The 23,822-nt window shown below is 34.5% G+C and overlaps 1 long non-coding RNA gene and 1 pseudogene across 1 annotated transcript in view; both read right to left on the reverse strand.

Moving 5' to 3' along the window:
* LOC141570402 (uncharacterized) overlaps positions 1-23,822 on the reverse strand; it is a 430,720-nt gene that overhangs the window by 97,555 nt on the left and 309,343 nt on the right. The window lies entirely within an intron of this gene.
* Positions 21,694-21,810, reverse strand: LOC141570935 (U6atac minor spliceosomal RNA; annotated as a pseudogene).

The following is a 23,822-nucleotide window of genomic DNA, read 5'->3' on the forward strand; positions in this document are numbered from 1 at the left end:
ATCAAATAAAGAAGATTATACATACACTTGATTTAGTGAATATGAATTTAAAATTTCCTATTAATTACTATTTTATTAATTACTTAACTGATTTCTATTATTACTCTTTTGGTAAATCAGCATGATAATTTTTAGTTAATCATTTATTATTTTTTAACATAAGCAAGAACCTAACCTTAAGGATATAGGATTATGATCACTTTAGACTTTCATCCGAGGGTCAAATTGTTTGGAAGGAAAAACAGAATTCCATGCCATCTTTCTAAAAGCTGAATAACTATATACAGAACTAATCTTAGTAGTAAATACTTACATTTTGACTTAACTTTCAAATATCTTTTAAGTATTCCATTCAATCCTCATAACTAATTTGTGAAATATGCTGTCCTTATGTTTTTTGCTACGAAAGGAAAGTAAAAGACTAGAACAATGGAAAAGCCTTTGCCAAGTTTCCTTATCTAGGGTTGGGTCTCACAGATCTTCTGTGAGTTTTCCACAACCCAGGGCTGCCTCCCTGCAGCTATCAGTTTCGATGTACCTACATATGTTATTGGTTCAACAAAGATTTCTATACAGCAGTATTTCTGTTTGTTTTCTTATACAACATTAATATGTCTTTATTAATGAAAAGAGACATAATGGTATAAAAATGGTGACTTGCATTAATTTTTTTTCTTGATTTCCTTCTTTAGAAAGCTTCCTGATCATGCTTGATTATCATTTAGTCAAAGAATGTTCCTTCTTTGTTTAAAGCCATTGGTAGTTCTTGTGTGCCAAACTCCATTAATAAGTATCACCTCCAACAGTCAACATAACTCTTAAAAAATACGCTCTGTCCTTCCAATCTTGCACAATAGTGACTTGGGGGTTGCAGTGTGTTAAAAGAGAAGCATCATTGAAGGCTAATTTCTGTCTACTTATTTTGGATTATTTCTCTCCCAGAACTCATGACCCGCATCAAAGAAGCAGTATTTCTACTTTTCTTTGACAAATGTTATGAGTAGTAGTGAGCCCTAGGCATCACTTCTGGAAACTTGTAAAGATGAGCATAATATGGATGCACAACAAATCAAAGATCTCACAGTCCCATCTTTAATAATAAGACTTACCATCTGGAATACTGTGACTTTATTATTCCAGGAAATTCTTGCTCAGGATGATGAAGTGCAAATCCTGTATGGTATTTGCATACTCTATTTAAATAGTATGTTGTTCATTTCACATACTTCCTGAAAATCCATGTATCTGACAAGATGATTCTTTAATAGTTTGCTGAACTGGGATCATCAAACTGCTTCTTACTCTCAAGTTTCTTTTCAAACCTTCATATCTCCATGTTCACTAACATTAAGCTAACATATCACAAACTCTACTCAACTACTACCAGGCCCTAGTGTCAAAAGACCTTTAAACTAGCTCCCCAAACCTAGAGATATCCAATTCTGTCCTCTTCTTCCAAGATTCCCCTAAAATTCTGTCAAGATAGTGGTCTCTTTTACTGCAGTAAACAATAAACATGGCTTCATTTGATGAACAAGGTAATTTTTGTGGTCTCTTTGGGAAGTCATCAATAGACAAAGATAATGGTCCTATAGGTGAAAGTCAAAGAAGACGCTCTACTTAGATTAGATATTTTCCTTTAATTATTTCTTTTCCCACAGGACAGGTACTAGCCTCAGCTGTGAAGTATGAGCATCTCACCTTCAGTGCTCCCCCTTCAGTCCTTGTCTTCTTGCATCCTGTGTCCACTTCTTCCCTCCTGCATCTACTTAGGGTCAGGCAGGCTCTTCACATTGGCTCCTCCTCATGTCCTCATCTCCAGGGCACACATACAGGCTGGACCACATTATGACTGTGTCCAGTGGGAAATGGGCAGATGAACTAATGAGTTGATGAGCTGTCAATAGTTGATAAAGCAACTGTCCACTTTTTGCAGAGGTAATGCCTATAAAAATGTCTCTAGAGGTAATGGAATTTAAGTTGATATACAAGGTACAGTCTGATGGCCTTTTATTTTTTCCCTTTGTATGTTTTCAATCTTTTCCCCATGTATAATTTTGGCTTTGCAGATTGCTAGAGCCACCAGAAATACAAGTCTTTTCATGGGCATTTTGTCTTAGAACTCAGGTGATCAGCTTGCTTCAAATTCTCAGAGAAAAATAATTTTTTTTTTCTTTCTCACTAAGAAATAGATAAATGTTGAGGTATGTTGCAGCCATGTTCACTGACTTGAAAAAAAAAAATTCACTGAAACATCTTGTAAGTGGGAAAAAGAAATGACGATCGCCAAAACAAGGATTATACACATCCAACAGTTTAAGTGCTAATCAGTGATTTTAAAATTCAAATAAATTTATTTATTATACATATCTATATTACAAATAGCAAATATTCAAATGAATGTCAAGTCTGTGTTACATAACTGTTGAAAGGGAACTAAATATTAAGTTGCTATTGTTAAAAAAGAGACTATTATATATTTCCTTTTTTGTCATTACTTACCCTTCCTCACTATTATACCTGAAGTGCTGTTATAATTACACAACAGCTGTTAGGCATATCTTCTTTCTTCTATTAAAGTTTACTCTATCTGAAATATGGAGGCTGTATTTATCAACTTCTTTTAAAAGGAAGTACAAACCCAAGGCATCATATGGAACAGAAGTTCCTGTGCCAATCAAATTTATGTTTCTTGATTTTGTTTCAATGTAAATTACTGCTACCTCCACAGTACACTCCTATTCATTAAGAAATAATTTTGAGAGGCTGCCTGCTCTCAGAGAATTTTATTCTAGTTCTTCATAGCATTCCAGAGGTATTGTAAATAAAAATGTGGATCACTTAAGGAAATTCATTTTTAAATATAAGCTAACTGGGAGTCTTTAAGAAAATAATCTTGTTACAGTGAAAAATGTGATTTGGAGTCTGTTTTACTGTTTTACTAGCAAAGGGATTTTTTTTAAATCTGTAAAAGGATGCTTCGTAAGTGATAACAAAATTTACACTTTTTTGATAAGAACTTTATAGTACTCTGACTTGTGATAACAGCCATTGCTCTAGAGGCTCTTGTGTTGGAGATTCAAGTATCCATAAAAACAGTAACAGCATTAAACTTAATGTAATACTTACCTCATTTATTTGATATTAGGTAAAATATATTTCAATGTGACAGCAAGTCAGGGAGCTATTTTATAGTCTATATCTCTCTCTTGCTCTCTCTCTTGGTTTTGTTTTTTTTTTGCAACTTGATAACCCTGAATTTACTAACGAAAATACATCCTTCTTATTTTAAAGTTTATACGGTTTCTCTCTCTCTCTCTCTCTCTGTCTCTCTCTGTGTCTCTGTCTCTCTGTCTCTCTGTTTCTCTGTCTCTCTGTCTCTCTCTCTCTCTCTCTCTCTCTCTCTCTCACACCAGTATTGCTTCTCCCAACGTGCTCCTCCTTTCCAAACTTCTTTAAGTCATGATGGTGATTGTTTTGTTTTGAGTTATCTTGGTTAAAGCCACCAGTAGCAAGTAATTCCTTTGACCTTGAAATTATGTCATATGCTGTTTGCCTGAAACTTTCTGCTTCTTCAATAAAAGCAAAGTCTGAAAGGCCTCTCTTCTTATTTAAGTTTACGGTAAAGATGTCCCTAGAGAAAAGAGCCTGCCTCATGGCAGTTTAGAAAGTTGGATTTCCATACATGTTCTGTGTGCGTGTGTGTGTGTGTGTGTGTGTGTGTACTCTGGACACTGACCCTCACAAAGTCTCTCTCCTTGATTAAACCTTAGTCAGTCACCTGTGAGCTCCCCCCACCTTTTTTTTTTTTTTTTTTCTCAGTCCTTGAGTCCCAACTTTAACAGATGTTTATTAACATATGAATCATGCATATATGTGGGAGTGCTCAATGGTGAATAACTCAAAGGGGTGATTAAACTTGAGCTTACATAGCATCTTAACAAACAAAAATAATGTTGTAGAGAAGTGGCAAGACAAAGGAAAAGGACTTTGAGCTTCTAGTGTGGCAAATTGTGGGAAGATAATGATGCAAGGAGGAACTAATAGAAGATAAGGACAAGTTAGTAAAGTTTGTTATATAGGTTCCTTTGGTGCCATCGCTGGTCTGATACAAGTCTACAGTTGTGACCAGTGATTAATTTCTGTCCTTCCTGAAGAGGAGAGCGGGCGGCACCTTTACAAATTTATATCATGCTTTTAGGCAAACAGAAAGAACAGAGACCTTTTCCTGTATCTGTTTCTTTCCAATTGTGTTTAGCTCAAAATAAACTTTATGCCAAAGTGGCTTATTTTGGGGCAGCATATTCTGTTACCCTTCACTTGCATAGTCCAGTTTAGTAAGAATCCTGCAAAGTCAGATGAGAGAGAATCCTCCACTCTTGATATCTGAACACCCTGGCCTGCCTTTAGCAAGAAGCCCCCCAACCTTGATGCCTCCTCTTAGTCATTTTCCATGCACCAACCCCTTCATGCTGCTCATTGCTCAAATTGCCAGCTGTCTTTGCTGTATTTGGAGTTAAGCTGACCTCTTCCTCCTGTTGCAACAGTCTCAACACCTCCCTCAATGGATCTGAATAAAGTTTTCCTCTCTACTTTAGCAAGTGTCAGGATAATTTTTTTTTTTTTTTAACATCCCTATTACCAACTCTTCAGCCTAGTTCTGGACCCCACGGCAAGAAGTCAAATGGAACCGGAAATTTTATCTTCTAGAATCTTTTTGGAGTTTGCACCATGAGGTAGAGACATGTATACTCAACTCATTCAGAGCTACAGTATAAATGTGGGTGAGGAATGGATGCCAAGATTTCCCAACTTCCCCACCCCAAAGGTTTAAGCAAGTCTCCTATCGCTCCTTTTTGGGAGGTCTCATAAGTGTGACACACTGGGAGGATGTTGGAATCACAGAATTAGGACAAAAGAATATTTATTTCAAAGAGAGAGCAGGAAAGCATTAGTAACAAAGCAAAAAAGCGTCCAAGGGTGGAGAGACTGAAATACATGAGTGAAAGATAAAAAGTGTTCTTACTGATCTTCAGAACATAATATTTTACTATTTCTTCGTTCTTCCCCTTTCCTTTTCCTTCATTTTATTTTCCTCCCACTTGTTCTTTTCTCTCCCTCATAGATAAGCAACCATTATATCATTTACATATGCTACCATTTATAGGTCCCTCATTACTCTGATCAAGATTTCATATGTATTATTTCAAAAATCCTCAGCATAATGCTCAGAAGTTGATATTATTATACCCCTTTTACAGATGAGGAATTTCAAGTATGTGGAGATTAAGTGACCTGTTCATGATCACATAGCTAATAAATGGCAAGGTGAAAATTTCTAACTAAACTAAAACTTCTTTGGTATGTTACCAGTTCTTTTCAAGTTTTAATGTACATCCTTAAATTACCTGAGACCTTGTTAACGCACAGATCCAGGCTCAGGAGGTCTTGGTGGACACCTGAGATTCTGAGTTTTGGGGGATGCTGACACTGTATTTCTCTTGCCATACTTTGAGTAGCATTTGATGGTCATTAACCTGAGGTGGAAATTTTTCATTGATAATATGCTTACTGATCATTTTATCTAATTATTTTAGTATATGTCTAAAATACAACATATTAATTTATCCCAAAGGTTAATTTATACAAAGATTAGAACATGTTGGTATCAGTAAAATTGCCCCAAACAAATTTTCCCTCAAGTTTTTGCTTATAAATCTCAAATGCAGCACCTCTTGTTTTCAGTTAGTTCATCCATCCAATTTTGTATTCCACTAATTGCTTTTTCTCCCTCTCCTCTGAAGTCCTTTCAATTTATCTAGATCTTTGGGCACCTACAAGCACAGAACTGAATGGTTCATTCTAGGCACGGGCCTATCATTCATGTGAAAAACATCACATCACATCTCTCTATTCTGTGACACAACTGATACAATCTCTCTCAGTATCGAGTCCAAAAGAACCTTGCATGACTATAGGACTGAGTTATATTGAAGATGTCTATCTAATTTGACATTGTAATTTATCGTCTCAACTACCTGTGCTTCTTCAAAAGAACTAATTTCCATCTTTGAAGTTGAATGACATGTTTCTTCTTATATCACACACGTTTCATCATTGTTTTGTTACCGATGCCAGTGCAAAGCTATCATCTCTATTTTCTAATTTGAGTTGGTTGTTGGTGGGGAGCTCCTGTCATGTCCTTAATAGCTTGTGGACTTCTGTCAAGATAGACACATACCCTTCATTTTCCAAATGCCTCTGGATTGAAATGATAGAGCTCTAAGGCTAAAAATTTCAGTTGGTTAGGAGTGAGATAATGTGTCATGGATTTTATTTTGGGAGGCCTTCTGAGGCATGTCCGATAGGGGTTAGTAGCTAATTAACTGATTAATGTATTTGAACTTCTGTACATTGTAATACTTTCATTTTCATATGTTTTCCTCTTGTCACTGTGCTTGTGGTTCCATTAGCTACCCAGAAATGTTTCTTTTGAAAAATTCCAATTTAATCTTAGCTGAACCAGGAGGAAAAGGACAGATTCATGTGTAGGCCAGGAGAGTTAAGGGAGAGACTATTCTGAGCAGGAGCTCTCCTTTCAATTACAATTACATATATTTAAAGAATAGAAGAATACTAGTAGTAGCAGAGGCTTGAGTTTCTTGAGTTTATAGTTAAGGCTGGGTAAATTTCCTTTGCAATGATAACTCCAACAAAGGGATAATAAAGTCATTCAGTAATGAGAGCTGGAAAAGCCTGGGAAAATCTAATTGTGTGTGTGTGTGTGTGTGTGTGTGTGTGTGTGTGTGTGTGTAACTTGAGGCAAATTTTAAATCTTTTTTCCTGATGTCTTCCTAATTAGAATTTTCTATCACAAAGCCTTCTTTGATTCTATAGTTGTTATTATTTTTTAATTCAGCAAATGCATATGGAGTACCTTCTATGAGTCAGTGACTGGCTCCGTATCAAATGGGAGAAAGCTGAAAAATATACTGTTCATACTTTAAGGAGCTCATAATTATTAGGTGAGATAAATTTCTACAGATCAATTAGTTCTTATCACTATTGCAGTCCTAGTTTCATTTTATTGCTTTGTACCAGGGAAACCTCATAAGAGGGAATGACTCTTTATTCTGGGAATTATAAAAAGGTACTAGAAAGAGTTACTATGGAGAGGCATTTGGTCAGGATCTTGAAAACTAGGCTTGGATTTTTATTGGATAACTGTAGGTGAAACAAAATGTCATGGATTTTTTGGGGGAGAGACTCTATGAGGCAAATTCCAAAACAAGGCTTATTTGCTTATAAGGTTAGAATCATAAATCAAAACTTCGATATATTATAAAACTTTTATAAAGCTTTTTTTATAACCAAACAATATTTCCCTGAAGAAAGTATATTTAGAATGGGGATGTACACATGTACATTTTTTTCCTCCCAAGTAAACTGGTTCTAGAGATTTAGAACTGAATTCTACTTCTTGGTTGCCTGAGTTTTATTTGTTTAAAAATTGTTTTGTGTCAAATGGGACAGAAGGAATGTTCGCCAATAAATAGTGCGGAGTAGGGTGAGGTGAACCGCATGTCAAACATACATTCCTGCTTCATTACAGGATATTTTGTTGGTTACCATCTACAGTTTCCATCAGTATACATTTAAGTGCTTAGAATTCTATGTCATAGGACATAGATTGGGTATCTATGGCTCCCATACAGAATCTCCAAACTTTATCAAATATTTGTGATATTTATATTTGAATTGATATTTGGTTTTGTTTTTTTGGTTTTATAGTGATTTATATTAAATAGCAACCATGTGAAATTATAAAAATGATCATAACAATAATAATAGTTAATATTTATTGGGTGTTTACTATGTCATGTACTATCCTAAATGTTTTACATTAGCATTATATCATTTAATCTTCATGAAATCTTATGAGTTAGATATTGTAAATTCATTTTATTGATGAGGAAACTGATGCTAAAAAAGGTTAAGTAAATTGTGCAAAGCTATTTATTTCATGGCTAAACCAAGATTCCAAACTCCATTTTTTCTAGCCCCAGGCCATATATATATATATATACTATCCATATTTTATGTATGTGCAAATCCCTATGTCATATGAACAATAATTAACTCAGTGTAGTAGGAAACTGATGCTTAATAAACTTATGCAATGCAAGTTCTATGGTAAATGCTATAATAGAGGGAAAAATTCATCCTCTTGAAGGATACAGAAGAGAGATTGATTTTAACTAGAGGATTCTGAGACAATTTTCAAAGAAGTTATTAGGTGAAATAAAATTTAGGGAATATTTAAAACCCTAGCAGGTGATTATAGACTTAGGGGGAGAGGGCGACTGGCAAACATCCAAGCAAAGACGATGATTCCAGAAAATAGGGGACGTGTTTAGGAAATAGCAAGTGGACTAAGACAAGCAAAGCACAGAAGACACAGAAGAGAGAGGGGACAATATCTGTAGGAAATGAAACTGGAAAATTAGATAGAAGATGCATTCTAAGCTGAATTATTTAAACTTTATTCAGGAGGGAACTAGAATAACCAAAAGTTTTTGAATTGTCACATGACAAGACCAGATCTAGGTTTTACAGGGACATGTAATCACTAAATGCGTATAGTGGTTTGGACAGGATCAGGGAGTCCAGTTAAATCATTAAGAGGAAATGAGCTACTGAGCTACTGTTTTGGCTATGGCCTGGAAAGATAGCATTTATACTCACTTGTGGTTACTCTGAAGTCAAGCTAATGTGTAACATTCAAATATGTCTCATTTATGCTTGGGCAGAATTTGAGTGATATATTTATTATCTAAAGCAATCTCTATTTAGGTCATTTGCTAATTCTTTTACTTGGAATGTATGCTGATTCACAATATTAGCTGATATAAAGTTTCTGAATTTTGTATAATAGAACATTTATTCTTGATTTATATGTCATTCCAAACATTTTCACAGAACATTACCATTCTAATTCCTGGCATTTTGAAAAGACTTTTATGCCAAGCAAATATTACTATAACTAAGATAGTTAGTTTAAAAGGAGAAAGATAGGCCTGAAGGGAGTTTTAAAAATCAATGGAACAAGACTCTTTCCTTTAAATTCCTGAGGAAGTAGTTCTTTTTTGACAAAGAGATGGATTAGATGACTTATTGGGTCATTTTCAAACTTTAGTTTCCATGAGTCTGTGATTTATACATAAGATAAATTGTTTTATCTTCTGACTGATGTCCTCCCCATCTTTGTTCCTCACCCCCTGCCACCAAAAATAAGATTTCTCCAAGTATAAAAATATTTCAAGCAGACTTTTTGGCTCTGTGAGGCTCCAAGTGATAAATACAACCCTCAGCATTGCTGTAAGAGATGTTAAATCACCCAAACTTGAATTTATGGAATTCTAGAGATACGTTTTGTTCAGCCATCCCCTATTTTATATCCAAGTCCACAAGTCTCTGGCATTCTATTAGAAACAAAGTTCAAAGCATTAAATAAAAATAATTAAATGTATCAAAAATATTTTGTTATACAAATTCTATAGGTTTTCAATTATCACAAAATCATATTTTATTTCCATTGACTACTCCAATTATCTGTTAATTATCTGCATAATTTATGAAGAAAATCCTCAGCAGCAGCAATGTGCTGCAGGAAATATGTCAGACCAGATATTACAAGGGGGCTTTCCTACCACAAAATGTTTAGATATTGCATAAAATGTGTATGTGTATATACTCACAGGGAATAAAGGAAACCTCATACAGTAAAAAAAACCCCAAAAAACAACAACACAAAGAGCACAATTATCTGAGGTCAAGTGCCAATATCAAACCAGTGATCCCCAAATTAAGCTTTGGACCAATAACACAAAATAAGGATAGCTGAATATGAGACTTTAAGGCAATCTGAGAACAAGAAAAGGGGCAGAAGTGACTCTAGATTGGTAATACTGCCTGGCTGACAGCAGAGGCAAATGTGAATCCTGTCAAGGAGAAAACACTTTCAATTTTTGCCAGCACATTTTCCATATAATAAATTAATCAAATATGAGCTCACAATTAAAGATCATCCTATACACAGGGAACCAAATCATCATGAGTATTATCACAACAATAAACAACATATTTAAATTCCCTGGGATTCAAACATTGCAAGTATCAGATATACACTTCTAAATTCCTATGTTGGAAATATTTACCAAAATAAAAATGAGACAACAAAAATAAGAAACTACAGTAATGTCCAGACATTTGATAACTATATCAGTTAGGGTTCATTGGAGAAACAGAACCAATAGGATCTATCTATTTATCTATCTATCTATCTATCTATCTATCTATCTATCTATCTATCTATCCATCTATCTATACTCTCTCTCTCTCACACACACACACACACGTTGTATATCTATCGAGTTATATATACTGGGGTGCCAAAAAAATGTATACAAGTGGACACTTTGGTCAACGTTGCTCAAGTAGTAGTTCGCCGTAATCAGAAACATCTAGATGCTGATGGTAACCACTTTGAGCACCTCTTGTAATTGCAGATGCCAAATGTGACTTGTATTCATCTTTTGTTATCAATATATATTAAATATTACAATTTTAATAGTTTTTTTCTTCCTTTCTTAATATGTGTATACATTTTTTTGGTATCCTCTGTATGATATATATTTATTTAAGGAATTGGCTCACATGCTTGTGGAGGCTTGCAAGTTTGTAAATTATAGAACAAGTTGACAGGCTGGAAACTCAGGCAATATTTCTATGTTACATTCTTTAGATAGAATTCCTTGTTTTTCAAGAAAACTGATTTAATCTTAAGACCTTCAACTGAATGTATGAGGCCCAACCACATTATCAAGAGTAATCTGCTTTACATACAATCAACTGGTTGTAAATGTAATCACACGTACAAAATACTTTTACAGCAACATCTAGACTAGTTTTTGACCAAAAAACTGGGCACCATAGCCTAGCCAAGTTGACATAGAAAATTAAACATCACAATGAAAACAAAATAAAGTTAAAAAAATATATAACTATTGAAATTTTAAAAAATTGATGAAGAATTTAGCAGCAAAGTAGGCAGAATTAAATTGAAAATTATTGTAGTGGAAGATATGACGAAATTATCCAGATATACAAGAAAATTAAAATTAAAAGAGTAGCTAAGAGGTAAGGACAGAATAAAAAGCTCTAACATGTTTAACTGGAGACCCAGAAAGAGACAATAAAATCAAAGGAGGATGAGTAATATTTGAAGAAATAATGAAAACATTTTCATAAATAATAAAAGATGCAAATTGCCAGATATTAGAAGCACATTGTGTCAAGCATGAACCAAACCAAACCAAACAAATACTACACAGAGCCCTCTAGTGCCAGCAAATATGGAAAAAGCTCACTAGCATATCTACATTAGTTACACTAATTACAACTAAAATCTACAGACATAATACAAAAAGCAACTATCTGAGGACTCAGAAAACTAGACACAGATGCTTTTTTTGGGGGGGAAGTCTAGCAATTCTACAAAATCTTTTACATTCTCATTCCACCTGATTCTCCTAATATCAGAATAAAATATCTTTTAACGAAAGAAACCACAGGTGAATAGCTCCCATAAAAATAGATTCAAATGTTTTGGAACAAAATGTTAATAGATCAAATATATATATGGTGCAAAAAATATATACACATTTTAAGAAAGGAAAAAAACTGTATTAAAATTGTAATACTCAATATATACTGATAACAAAAGATGAATACAAGTCATGTGTATACTTTTTTTTTTTGGCATCCCTGGCATCTATATATATATATATATATAGATCAAGTGTGGGTTTTACCAGGAATGCAAGGCTTGTTTAATATTCAAAAATTAGTGTAATGCACCATTTAAATGTTAAAAATGGAAAGCCACATAACCATATTACTAGATACAGAAATATAACTAATCTAAGTAAATTTAAGCATTCTCAGTAATTCAACATCATTTCATGACAAAAACTCTCAGAGAGCTAGGAATCAACTGAACTTCTTAACTTGATATGGTGTACTTTATTAGCTTATATGACTACTGTGACAAATTACCACAGTTAGTGGCTTAAAACAATGTATTTGTATTATCTTACAGGTCTGACAATTTAGAAGTCCAAAATGGGTATCAGTGGTCTAAAATCAAGACTGGGCTTTAGAGGAGAATCCATTTTCTTGCCTTTTCTAGCTTCTAGAGACTATCCACAGTCCTTGGCACATAGGCCCTTTCCATCTTCAGAGTCATCAATAGCCTGTTGCATCATCCTCACTGATTCTTGTTCCTCCATCCTTCACATTTAAAGGACTTTTGTGATTACATTGGGTCCACTTGGATAATTCAGGGTAATCTCTTTATCATGAAGACCAGTTGGTTAGCAATATTAATTCCATCAGCAACCCTAATGTCCCCTTGCCATGTAATATAAATTATTCACAGTGTCCAGAGATTAGGATGTGGACCAATTTGGGGGGCATTATTCTACTGACTACAAGCATATACAAAATCCCTAAAAGCAAAAATCTCATTAATAGTCTAAGGATTTTTCCTCTAACTCTCTTAGAGGAAAGTTACCTCTCTTTTGTGTTTCCTTAGTATTTCTAGCCCAGCACTTATCCTACTTTAATAAGTAATTGTTGGTTGGTTTGCTTGCTTGTCCTACATTATTTTATAATGCATAACAGATTAGTGCTTGGTAAATAAAGCATTCTTAATAAGTACAAGTTGCAGAAAGTGGCATCTCCAAGTGACATATGATTTAAGAAAAGCATCAGGATGGACTGTTACTTGGCTCCCTTTTCTTCTTCAGCAGGCTTGGTGCCTGTGTCCTTCTAAACACTAAAAATGGTCCCGTACTATTCAAGCACACAGAACATACTTATTCAGGTATAAGAGCCAGAGAAAACATTTCCTAATAACCCCTTTTACATGGCAAGTTTAGAATTTCCTCCAAGATCAAGACTAAAAAGTCTTCCTAGATCAAAATAACATGAAAAATAAAATAGGTTGAGAGATTTAATATGATTTATAAAGAAATATATAGGAATTAATATAATTAATATATAGGATTAGAGGTATTCTATTGAGTGAAATAGTCTATACGTAAGAGTTATTTCAGTAGGTTGTATTTACTTAGCAACTGTTTTCAAGAGAATTAAATATTGGAAAAAACATCACTGAATTTAGAGAAACTGGTTTACATGTGTAAGCCCAATTTTGATCATATGTATGGACATTGCATGAAAATCAGTTTGGAGACAAATTTTTAAACACTAGCTTGTTGTTGGAATGAAAATTAATATTTTGCATACTTTAAGATTATTTTGTAATATTTAATATATAAAACTGTATTCAGTGTATATGTAAGATATACAAAATTACAAAAAAAATCCCAAAACCCACCAGCCAACCTGTGAACCTAAATCCTTACAAAACAGCTGCATCCACCTGTGTCCCTTCGCTATTCCATGTCTCTAGTTGCCTCTAGTAACATGTGTTCTGTTTTTTTCTTAATATTAACCACATCAATCTTATCTTTTTTCCCAATGTTTATGTCTTTTATTTCTTGTTCTTGTATAACTGCTTTTGCCAGTATATCAAGTAAAAAGCTTCATCGAAACCTGTCCTTTTCTAGATTTTAATGAGACTGCTTTTAAAGTTTCAATATTCAGATTAATGTTTGCTATGGATTTTTCATATATTTCCTTTATTAGATTACAAAAATTCTATTTTTCCAAGAATGTTTTTCTTAATAAAAAATAATGTTGAATTATCTAATAATTTTGTCTATATTTATAGTGATCACGTGATTTGTTCTTTTAATATATTATTGGGTAGGTTACATTTATTGATATTTTTCATGGTAAACAGCTCTTGCAATACCCTGATAAATTTATTTTGGGCTTTATAGTATTCTTTCTTTTTTCTCAACCCTTCATATCAGGGAAATTAGAATAAGATAGATCCTGACATTTCATTTGAAAGCTGTTTGATGTTATAATATAACTAAGTGATCTAAATATCAATGTGCCTCTTTTAAAAATGAGAGCAAAACTACCAACCTAAAGAGTGTGTTGAAGATTAAAGACTCATGAAGTATTTAATTAATGTCTGATCTTCATTTCCCATGCCAAGGATTCCAGAAGGCTCATCTTCAAATACCACCTGCTCCACAAACTCTTTCCCTATCCTTCCAAATTAGTATAATCCCCCCTTTTTCTGACATTAAGATTTGGCATGTTTCATTTTGTCGTACTAATATTCTCACTAATATTATTATGTTTATTGGTTTATCTCCCCGCTAGAGTGCATGCTCTGCTCATTGAAACCAGGGACTGCCTCATCTTTACATCCATTGAATAGCTGCTAGTAAGGTGCTATGGCCTAAATTGTGTCCCCCAAAATCCACATGTTGAAGTACCTAACCCCAGTACTTCATAATGCGACTCTCTGTGGAGACAGGGCTTTTAAAGAGGTAAATAGGTAATAGGTTAAAATGAGTTTTTGTTTTGTTTTGTTTGTTTGTTTGTTTTTGTAGGCCCTAAGCCCTGATTCAATATGAATGGTGTCCTTGTAAGGAGACCAGGACACCTAGACAGACACCATGAATGTGTGTGCACAGAAGGAGGACCATATGAAGAGGCAGCCAGGAGGTAGTCATCGGTAAGGCAAGCAGAGAGACCTTAGGGGAAACCAACTCTGCCAGCTCCCTGATCTTGGACTTCTAGCCTGCAGACTGTGCGAAAAAAATGTCTGTTGTCAAACCATCTAATTGGTGGTATTTTGTAATGGCAGTTCTAAAAATCTGATACATAAGGTATATGATACATATATCCACATTTAATTGTGTAAAATTCTTCTATGATAAAGGAAGATGGCATCTGTATTCTTACCTTATCCTAAGCATGTGCATCTATTTACTGATTTTTGACAATGCTAGTAGAGCCTGAGGGGCAGGTGGTATGAAGGACAGGGAGAACACGTAAGATGATTCTCCCCTTTATAAAGCTAAGTGTTGTTGTTGTTGAGTGTTAGAACCTCTCTGCAAGGAGGAAGAGGAACTGTTTTCTCTCTTTCAATAATCACTAATTAAGTAGTTTTATATTCGTTGAACTGATACATTTATTGAACAGACAGTTGATAATCTGAAAAAAATGATGTCTGAAAATGACTTTCCGAATAAAGAAAGCTGGGCATCAAAATGGAAACTTTAAGGACAAGATAATGAGAAAAAATCATTTTACATTTATAGTGACAGTTCATCTGAATAGGACGTATTGAGGAGTATTTGTGTGTGTGCATGTGAAGGTGTGATGGATGGGGCATGGCAGTGGGATATAAAATAATTATATTACACTGGATAATTCTTATTTTTGAGGAACTTACAATGTAATTTGAAGAGGAAAACAATAAAAGTTAAAATCTTGTCCCTATTAAGAGGCTTGAGCAGAAAACCCCAGATATTTTGTTTCTCATCTTAGAACATAGCACAAAACCCAGCTGTTTACACACCTAGAGCAGAAAGTCCAGGGTTAGGGAGTGATCCAGAACATCTTCCGTATATGCCCTTTTAGAGTCAGAATTTTGTCATATATTTCCTTTTGCTTAACATAACACAGTTAGTGGTAAATGGTCAACACATCCTTGTTGAAATGAATTATACCAAATTAAGATGGAGCCATCCAAAGCCTACTCTGATAATTTCGCTGTTTTGTCCCTTCCCATAGTGGAAGAACATTTTTTCAGGCATCTAAATCGCTGACCAGACTTGTTAGCTGGAGATAAATGGCAACACTATTTTTCAAAGTGGCCAAATAAGCCATTGTCAAGAGTGTATACTATAGCAAAAACTTGAGCTGTGAGGCCGACGATCAATCTAGAGTAAATGTAAATAGAGCTCAAGTGTCTCTTAGGTCTTTGGCATGTCCTGTGGAGACCAGCATTTCTCATGCTCTAATTCAAATTCCCAAATGTGCTCTAGTGGGTGAATGCTCCAAACTGATGTTGGGTAGGAAGGTAAAAAGGAAGAGATGAGATGTTCTCATTAACTGAAATATTTAGTAAGTCGATAATGAAATTTAAATTGTTTATATTGAGTTCCTATGAATTATTTTCTGATCCTAGAGTGCTGATTCTTTCTCCGCCCCCTCCCCACCCCTTTTGGATATTATCTGAATGTAAAATGTTGTCCTGTTGCTGGTGTGGGCCTGATAAACATAGGACCTACACCGGCAGGTCATCACAGTGCTTGTGAAGCCTTGTTTTTCTTTCCTTATTGTCTGCATTTCAGTGCCACCAAAATCAACAATCTAAGTCTTGAAATTGACAAATATTTAACCTGGACTTCCTTAAAGAATAGCAGCTCATTATAGAAAAAAGGAATATTAACTCTTTTAGGGATAAAACTTATGTTTTCTGCATTGCTACTTCAGCTTCCTGCTCAGAATTAACTTGAGTTCATCATTCACATTTGTCTCATAGAGACCATAACTTTAATAAAATAAGTAAATGTCTAGAAACAACACTGATAGGACATTAGTTACTGATTTTATTGGTATGAATTGGTTCTGAAGAATGGGAACACATGGTTATATTGTGGCAGTTTGAAAATTTCTGATATAAGAAACATACACGTAACTATGCAACATTGGGTGGATTTAGCTTGTTACTACCAAAAAAATTTTTTTTTTCCAAATAATTTGTTGGAATGAAAAACATGACTTTTCTCTTGAAGCATTTTGGTGCCTAGGAGTAAGGGTTGTTAGCATCTTTCTCTTTGTCGGAATAATCACCCTACAGGTCAGCCAAGGCACTCACCATGGTTATAGCTACACCCAGCAGAACCTTTCTCCTTGCATTGGTCCTCTCTAAGGCCATCAATGGTCAGATGTGGAAATTAAACACACAGTTTTAATTCATTTGCATGGCTACAAAGCATATTATGGATGTGTGATAATTTAATTAATTTTGCCTCTTTGCTCGATATATAGATTTTTTCGAATCCTCACTGGATATAAGTAACTTTGTCCATTCTGCTTTTATACTTTTATAGAATATACTTCTCAAAATTTGTTTTTTGTGTGTATATAAAAATATTTGAAATTTAAAGTTGCAAGTACAGAACAAAAACTTAGCTGCTGAAATGATGTCCTTATATCTGCAAATACTTTTAGCCTGTATTTCCTGCAAAAAAAGGTCATTCTCTGATATAACTAGAATACAACTATAAGTATCAAAAAATTAACACTGACTCACACTGCTGTCTAATCCTGATTTGTCAAAGGACAATAATGTCATTTACAGCAAAATGATTCAGTTCAGAATCATGTTCTGAATTTAGTTATGTTTCTTCACTTTTCAATTTTAGACAATTCCTGTTATTTCTTGTTATTTGTGAAGATTTCAATTCCATCAGCCCATTAAAATTTTTCACAAGCTCAGCAATATTGGATGTTGTCATTTAAAAAACTTTTTTTATAGCAAATGAATATAGAGTGGTATCTCTGTTATTTTATTTCTATTTGCTCATATTTTTCTATCAGACTGCTATTACTTTTATATTTTGTAGGTGCTTAGAAAATTAATCATATATTTTGCAAAAATTATTTATCTATATTTTTCTTTATACTTTGTTTATGGTGTTATAATTACAAATATTTTAGTAGTCAAATCTATCAGTCTTTTCTCTTGAATTTAGTATCTTGTTAAAAGACTCTTTTCATCCAAAGATTTGCAAATATTATCTTACATTTATTTTAACATCTTTATGATTATGTGTAGATTTCAATCTATAGCGGAATTATTTTTATATTAAATATGCTATGAAACAGAATGTATGAGTTTTTGTTTATTTTAGATGAATAGCTAATTATGCCAATATTATTTGTTAAAAATTTATCTTTTCCCTTTAAATTCAGATGGTACTTTTATCATATACTATGTTTTCCATATCTAGTACATCTATTTTTGGACTCTGGTTTTATTTCACTAAACTATTTGCCAATACTATGTTTACATTTTTATTATGGCCACTTTATAACAGGTTTCAATTATCTTGTACGGCAAGTAATCTTCGATGATTCTTTTTTTTCCCCCCAAATGTTTTTGGTAATTTTTACTCATGCAACTTTCCATATTAATTTTAAAATATTATTTATAGCAGTAACAGAAACTATATGGTTTCTAATTAGATTTATATTCAATCTATATTATTTTTGGTAAGATTACATTTTAAAGGTATATGTCTTCATTTTTACTTTTGGCTTTGAATATGCACAGCAATTTATTTTCCACTTGTCTTTTAACTTCATTTAAATACACTTTAACGTATCTAGTAGCTGGATTTTGTTTTATGAGCCAGCCTATCATAAGGGAATTGACATTAGTCATGTTAAACATTATTTTTGGTTTTAATTAAACTATCCCAATCATTCCAAATTTTATATCCAGATGGCAGAAAAATTAAATTATCATTATCATAATTATGTAATATTAAATTTTATTTTCTTCCTGTTAATGCTGAAATTAGAAATCATGGTATCCTCAAAAAGTTTAATGGGAGTTCCGTGAGGAGGCAGCTGAGCCTTCTGTCTGGGTTTGTCTACCAGTGGAATATTTGTCTACTTTTGGGGATCTTAGGTTTAAAACTCTTTCATTGTGCATCTTTCAAGTATGTAAATATCAAGGTCTTTTTTACGGTGTTAGCTTCGGAGAAGCCCTTCTTCATCTATTGATGGGTCTTCCTTCCCATAGTCTTTTGTACCCTAATGCCTTTTCACATTCAAACTAGCGCTAATATTCAGAGCTCATTAAAGAGCAATAAAGATTGAATTATTTCTGCTAAAGGGTATTAAGTAGACTTTATAATGGCATAATGAAAAATGCTATTGTGAGATTAATGCTCTGATTATTAGGTTTAATTGATGACAGACCTCATTCAGGAAAAGAAAAAGTTCATTTCAGACTGCCTAGGTCAGATTAAATACAGATTTAAGAATAGAAATAATGTCATTTTTCATGATTGCCTATACAATTGCTTCTGGCTTCAATACAGAATATTCCTACAAAAAAAATAGAAGTGCTCATGAACTAAGTAAGGTTTATAAGCCTCCTTTACAAAAAGATTTTTAAAGACAGTGATTGCTTGTAGTAATAATTAAACATTTTTCATGCAAATGGAAGTTATTATCTTGTTGTTCTTGGATTCACAATAATTATGTACTATGGAATAAAGATGGGTGACTATGGAAGGTTTAAGATTCCAACTGGCACATATCTTGCTGGTGAAAATTGTGGGGAAAGATTGGGAAATGTCTCTTGTCCGTTTGTTTCCTTAGGCAGCTCTTTCTGAAATACTCTATATAACCAGAAAAATTTCTCCCCATTAATTCAAATGTTTCATTACACTTTTGTTTTATATCCTGGAAAAGATCAAGACTCCGCAGAGCTTTCCCAGCAAGACTGTTAGGACACCTGCCAGACCATCAGCCCTTTGGAAGCAGTGGTCCCTGGCAGATAGGTCTAATTGGTGCAGATTGTCAGGGTTTACCTCTGGATTACATTAATCTGTCGGCTTCCTCCACTTATAAGTATTTAAAGCTATTGAACTTCCTCACACTGCGTTAGCTGCATCTCACAATCGTTGATATTTAATTCAGTTAAAATATATTTTAATATACAGTGTGATTTCTTTTTTTAACTTTTTAGCATTCTTTAACAGTTCATTACTTCAATTCCAATAGTTATGGGTTTTCTACTTATCTACGTACATGCTATTTGATTTCTAGCTTAATTAGTAAGTACCTGGAAGGAAAGCTTTGTGCAGAAATTTGGACTAAATGCAATCTTTCCCTTTTTCCAGGTTCTGTTAGGCCCTTAAATCCTGCGGCCTTTGACCACGTTTTTGTTTCCTTCCTTCCTTCCTTCCTTCCTTCCTTCCTTCCTTCCTTCCTTCCTTCCTCCCTCCCTCCCTCCCTCCCTCCCTCCCTCCCTCCCTCCCTCCCTCCTTCCTTCCTTCCTTCCTTTCTTTCTTTTTTATCATTTGCCTTTTCTAGTTGCCCCTGATAGTGTTTTTCTGATACAGGCTATCCCATTACAAGTCAGAAATGAAAGACTTAGTGGATGCATTTATAAAAATTCTTGTATTGTTGAATTTCATACCAACACACAAAAAGAAAACACCTAAGCACCTAAATACATAGGTAGCTTAACCAATTACCATAGTCTGACCACCCTTGAACCACCTCCCTTACCCTTGCAGGATAGATTTTTGTGGCCGTCCTAGACCCTTTCCACATGTTCCCTCCAAACACAATCCTCTCCCTCCCTCTAAGAGTAGCCAGTAGGCTAACTTTATGGTAAACACTTCTTTGCTTTTCTTTGTAAGTTTATTATCAAGAGTACATCCCTAAATATTGTAATTTAGTTTAGCCTCTGTCTCATTTTCTTTTTCTCCCTTGTAGTTTATTTGTTGAAGAAATTGGAGCATTTGTCTTACAGCTTTTCCCACTGTCTCGACTTTGTTGATTGTATTCACATGACGTAGTTTAAAATGTTCCTCTGTATTTTCTATAAACTGAGTTGGACTTAAGAGTCTTATTTTTTTGACAACACTATTGAATAGTCTTGTTTGTCTGTCTTTTTAGTAATGTTAGCAATCACTGATGCTCATTATTTAAATCATTAATTCATTAAGAGTTGCAAAATGGTGATATTCCAATCTGACCATTTCTTTTTTATTTATTTTTTGGAACATTGTCTGAAAAGATATGTCACTTTAGCCATTATTTTTTATCTCCTAGAGACATAGTTTGTATAGGAAAGACAAGATAAATGCTTGGTTTTCTACTTTTATTTCCTAGTTTTCAAAGAGTCATTCAAAAGTAACTGATTAGCTGGGGTTCTTTTTTGGTTGTTGTTGTTTTGTTTTTTGTATCATTATGTACTCAAGGATTTAAACATGTTAAATGTGTTTCGATGAACTGTGGTTATTACCCTTATTTTTAGGTTCGCATTGTCTCATCTTGCCTATTGGAAGCATCTTCAACTTGGCTCTTAAGTCCTTTTGACGTCCTATTCATCTTAAATAACTTCCCTGTCACCTGACATGTGAAAAGTTGTTAGAGACTCATCATGTGCCTTTTCTACCTCAGTCTTGTAAGTAGCCACAGATGATGATAGAAATCTATGTGAATCTAGCTGTGACCAGAAACACTGCCCAGCTGACCCAGAGACATTGGAGCAATAATAAATAATTATTGTTTTAAGTAACTGAGTTTGGGGTGGTTGATTAGATAGCAATAGCTACTGAAATAGAAGACGGACAAAAAGAGAAAACGAGAACTAAACAGTAAAACTACCTGGAAAATAAATCCAGAAACATAAAATTTTATCTAGTATGAAGTTTAAGAGAAGAGAATAGTGACAATAAAGGGGTGAAAATTATTTAAATCCTATTAGGACACATTTCCCTGAGCTAAAATACAAGTTTTCAAATTGAAAGGCTAATGTAAGTTTCATCCAATGTAATAATACACAGAGAAAATTCTGTAAGATTTCAGGGAGGAAAAAAGACTGCCCAGGAATAAGTATAGGAGTGGCATCAGAAATCTCATCAGTAGCACGGCCATTAGAGTACAATGAAGTGAAGTAGGTGGCACAACGCCTTAACTGCATATGCGTGTGGTTTGGCCCGAGGACCTCTTCCATCCTTGTCAAGGGGAGTGCCAACCTTCTCTCCTTTCATGCAAGGGATCACATATATGGTGATGGAAGGAGAACTGAGTCTGGGTGGTGAGCACACAATGTGATATTAAATGATTTATTACATAATTGTACATCTGATACCTATGTAACTTTACTAATCAGTGTCACCTCAATAAACTTTAATTAAAAAAATACAATTAAACACACTTTTAAATTGTGTGTGTGTGCGAGAGAGAGAGAGAGAGAGAGAGAGAGAGAGAGAGAGAGAGAGAGAGAGAGAGAGAGAGAGAGAGAACGTGTGAGTGTGTGTGCTGGAGGTGGGGGACATGTTAAGTGTTAAAGTGGAAGGTCTCCAATCCTCCAATCCCTTGTGGAGGCACACAGGGAAAACTTGCCACTAGTCTCCCATCTTTAGAAGCTAGGGTAGCTATATCTTTTTAGCTTTTTCTTGGTCTCGCCTAGAAGAATCAGAACACTCATAGGAAGCTGGTGGTCCACTTCCCAGTAACCCAGAATTCTCCGAAGTCTAAACTATTCCCAGAATTTGACATTAACCTGAAACTTTCTTTGGGAAATCATCACACCAGTTCTCTCTGAGACCATAATGAAGCCCCAGGCCTCACCAGCACCCAGCTGCCTATATATCCAAGAAGCTGTTTAACTCAGAAAAGACAGGTAAATTGGAGGTGTTACTGGAAGGGTAGAGGAAGATAATAAGGAGACATATTCCAGAATCTCTCACAGAAAATCATTATGAGGGGGAAATTTCTACCTAAGTATTTTTGTTTATTTTGTTTTTAAATTCACTTGTTTGTGTTTCTTAGTTAATAAAGTTGTATTAATTATAGTGCCTAATTTCTAGAAACAGACACCGCAGGTGGTCTGTGTGACTGCCTGCTGACATCCTGATATTCCTCTTTCCATTAATGGAGGACGTGATGGAATAAGACACTCAGTCGCTGGCCATGATCAGTTATGCCCTGTCCTTCAGGCTATGACTTAGAGGTGCATGCTGGCCCTGGGTCCTCCCTGTCCAACTCTACAACAACAAATGTTTCTGCCCACCTTCTGCAAACATTCTCCTCCCTTGGTTTCCACTTATTTCTGGCTTTCCTTCTGTTCTTGTATCTGCTGTGTCTCATCTCCTTTCCTGGCTCCCATGGTCTATTGCTACTACATGCTTGAAATTCTCAGACATAGGGCCCCGGACTCTGCTCTTCTACTGAGAGTCACATGACATCTCGACCTTTGCATATCAAACACATGCATTTTAATTTTTTCCTCAGAAATCTTTGTGTCTTACCCTTATTAGCGAAGAGTACCACCATCCATCCAATTAATTGCTCAGGCCAGAAACCTAAGCATTATTCCCTTTTCTTCACATCCCCAAGATAATCCTGTAACAAATCCTTTTATTTCCTTGTCTCTTTGCTCTGCTTTGCCAGGATTATTGCAGCACTATCAAAACTGGCCTTGCTGTATTCCACTCTTCATACATCCACAAAAGTTATCTTAACATAAATTAGCTCACCTAATACCCCTTCTTGTTTTTCAATGACTTCCCACATATTCATTTAATGAAACTTAAATTTCTTACCAAGGTCTACAAATTGTTACAAGAACTGGTCTTTACTGTGTCTCCAAAATTTCCACTTTTCCTTAGCTCACCTAGTTACATGTTACCCACATTGATTATCTTCAAATACCTCAAATACACCAAAGTTGTATTGCTGCAAGTTCTTTAAACACACTTCCTGTATCTTCCTGGCATTTTTCCTCTCCCTTTGTATGTCTGGCTTTTTCTTTTTCTCATAAGAAAGACTCAAGTCGGCAAACTTCTGTAAAGGGTTAGATAACTAATATTTTAGGCTTTGCAAGTCATATATGATCTGCCTTTTATATTGTTTGTTCTTTCTTTCTTTTTTCCTTTTCTTTCTTTCTTTCCTTCCTTCCTTCCTTCCTTCCTTCCTTCCTTCCTTCCTTCCTTCCTTCCTTCCTTTCTTTCTTTCTTTCTCTCTTTGTTTTTACAATCTTTCAAAAATGTAAATTTCATCTTTGC

This window comes from Rhinolophus sinicus, linkage group LG03, assembly GCF_036562045.2.
Source record: "Rhinolophus sinicus isolate RSC01 linkage group LG03, ASM3656204v1, whole genome shotgun sequence".
In the NCBI taxonomy this organism is placed as follows: Eukaryota; Metazoa; Chordata; class Mammalia; order Chiroptera; family Rhinolophidae; genus Rhinolophus; species Rhinolophus sinicus.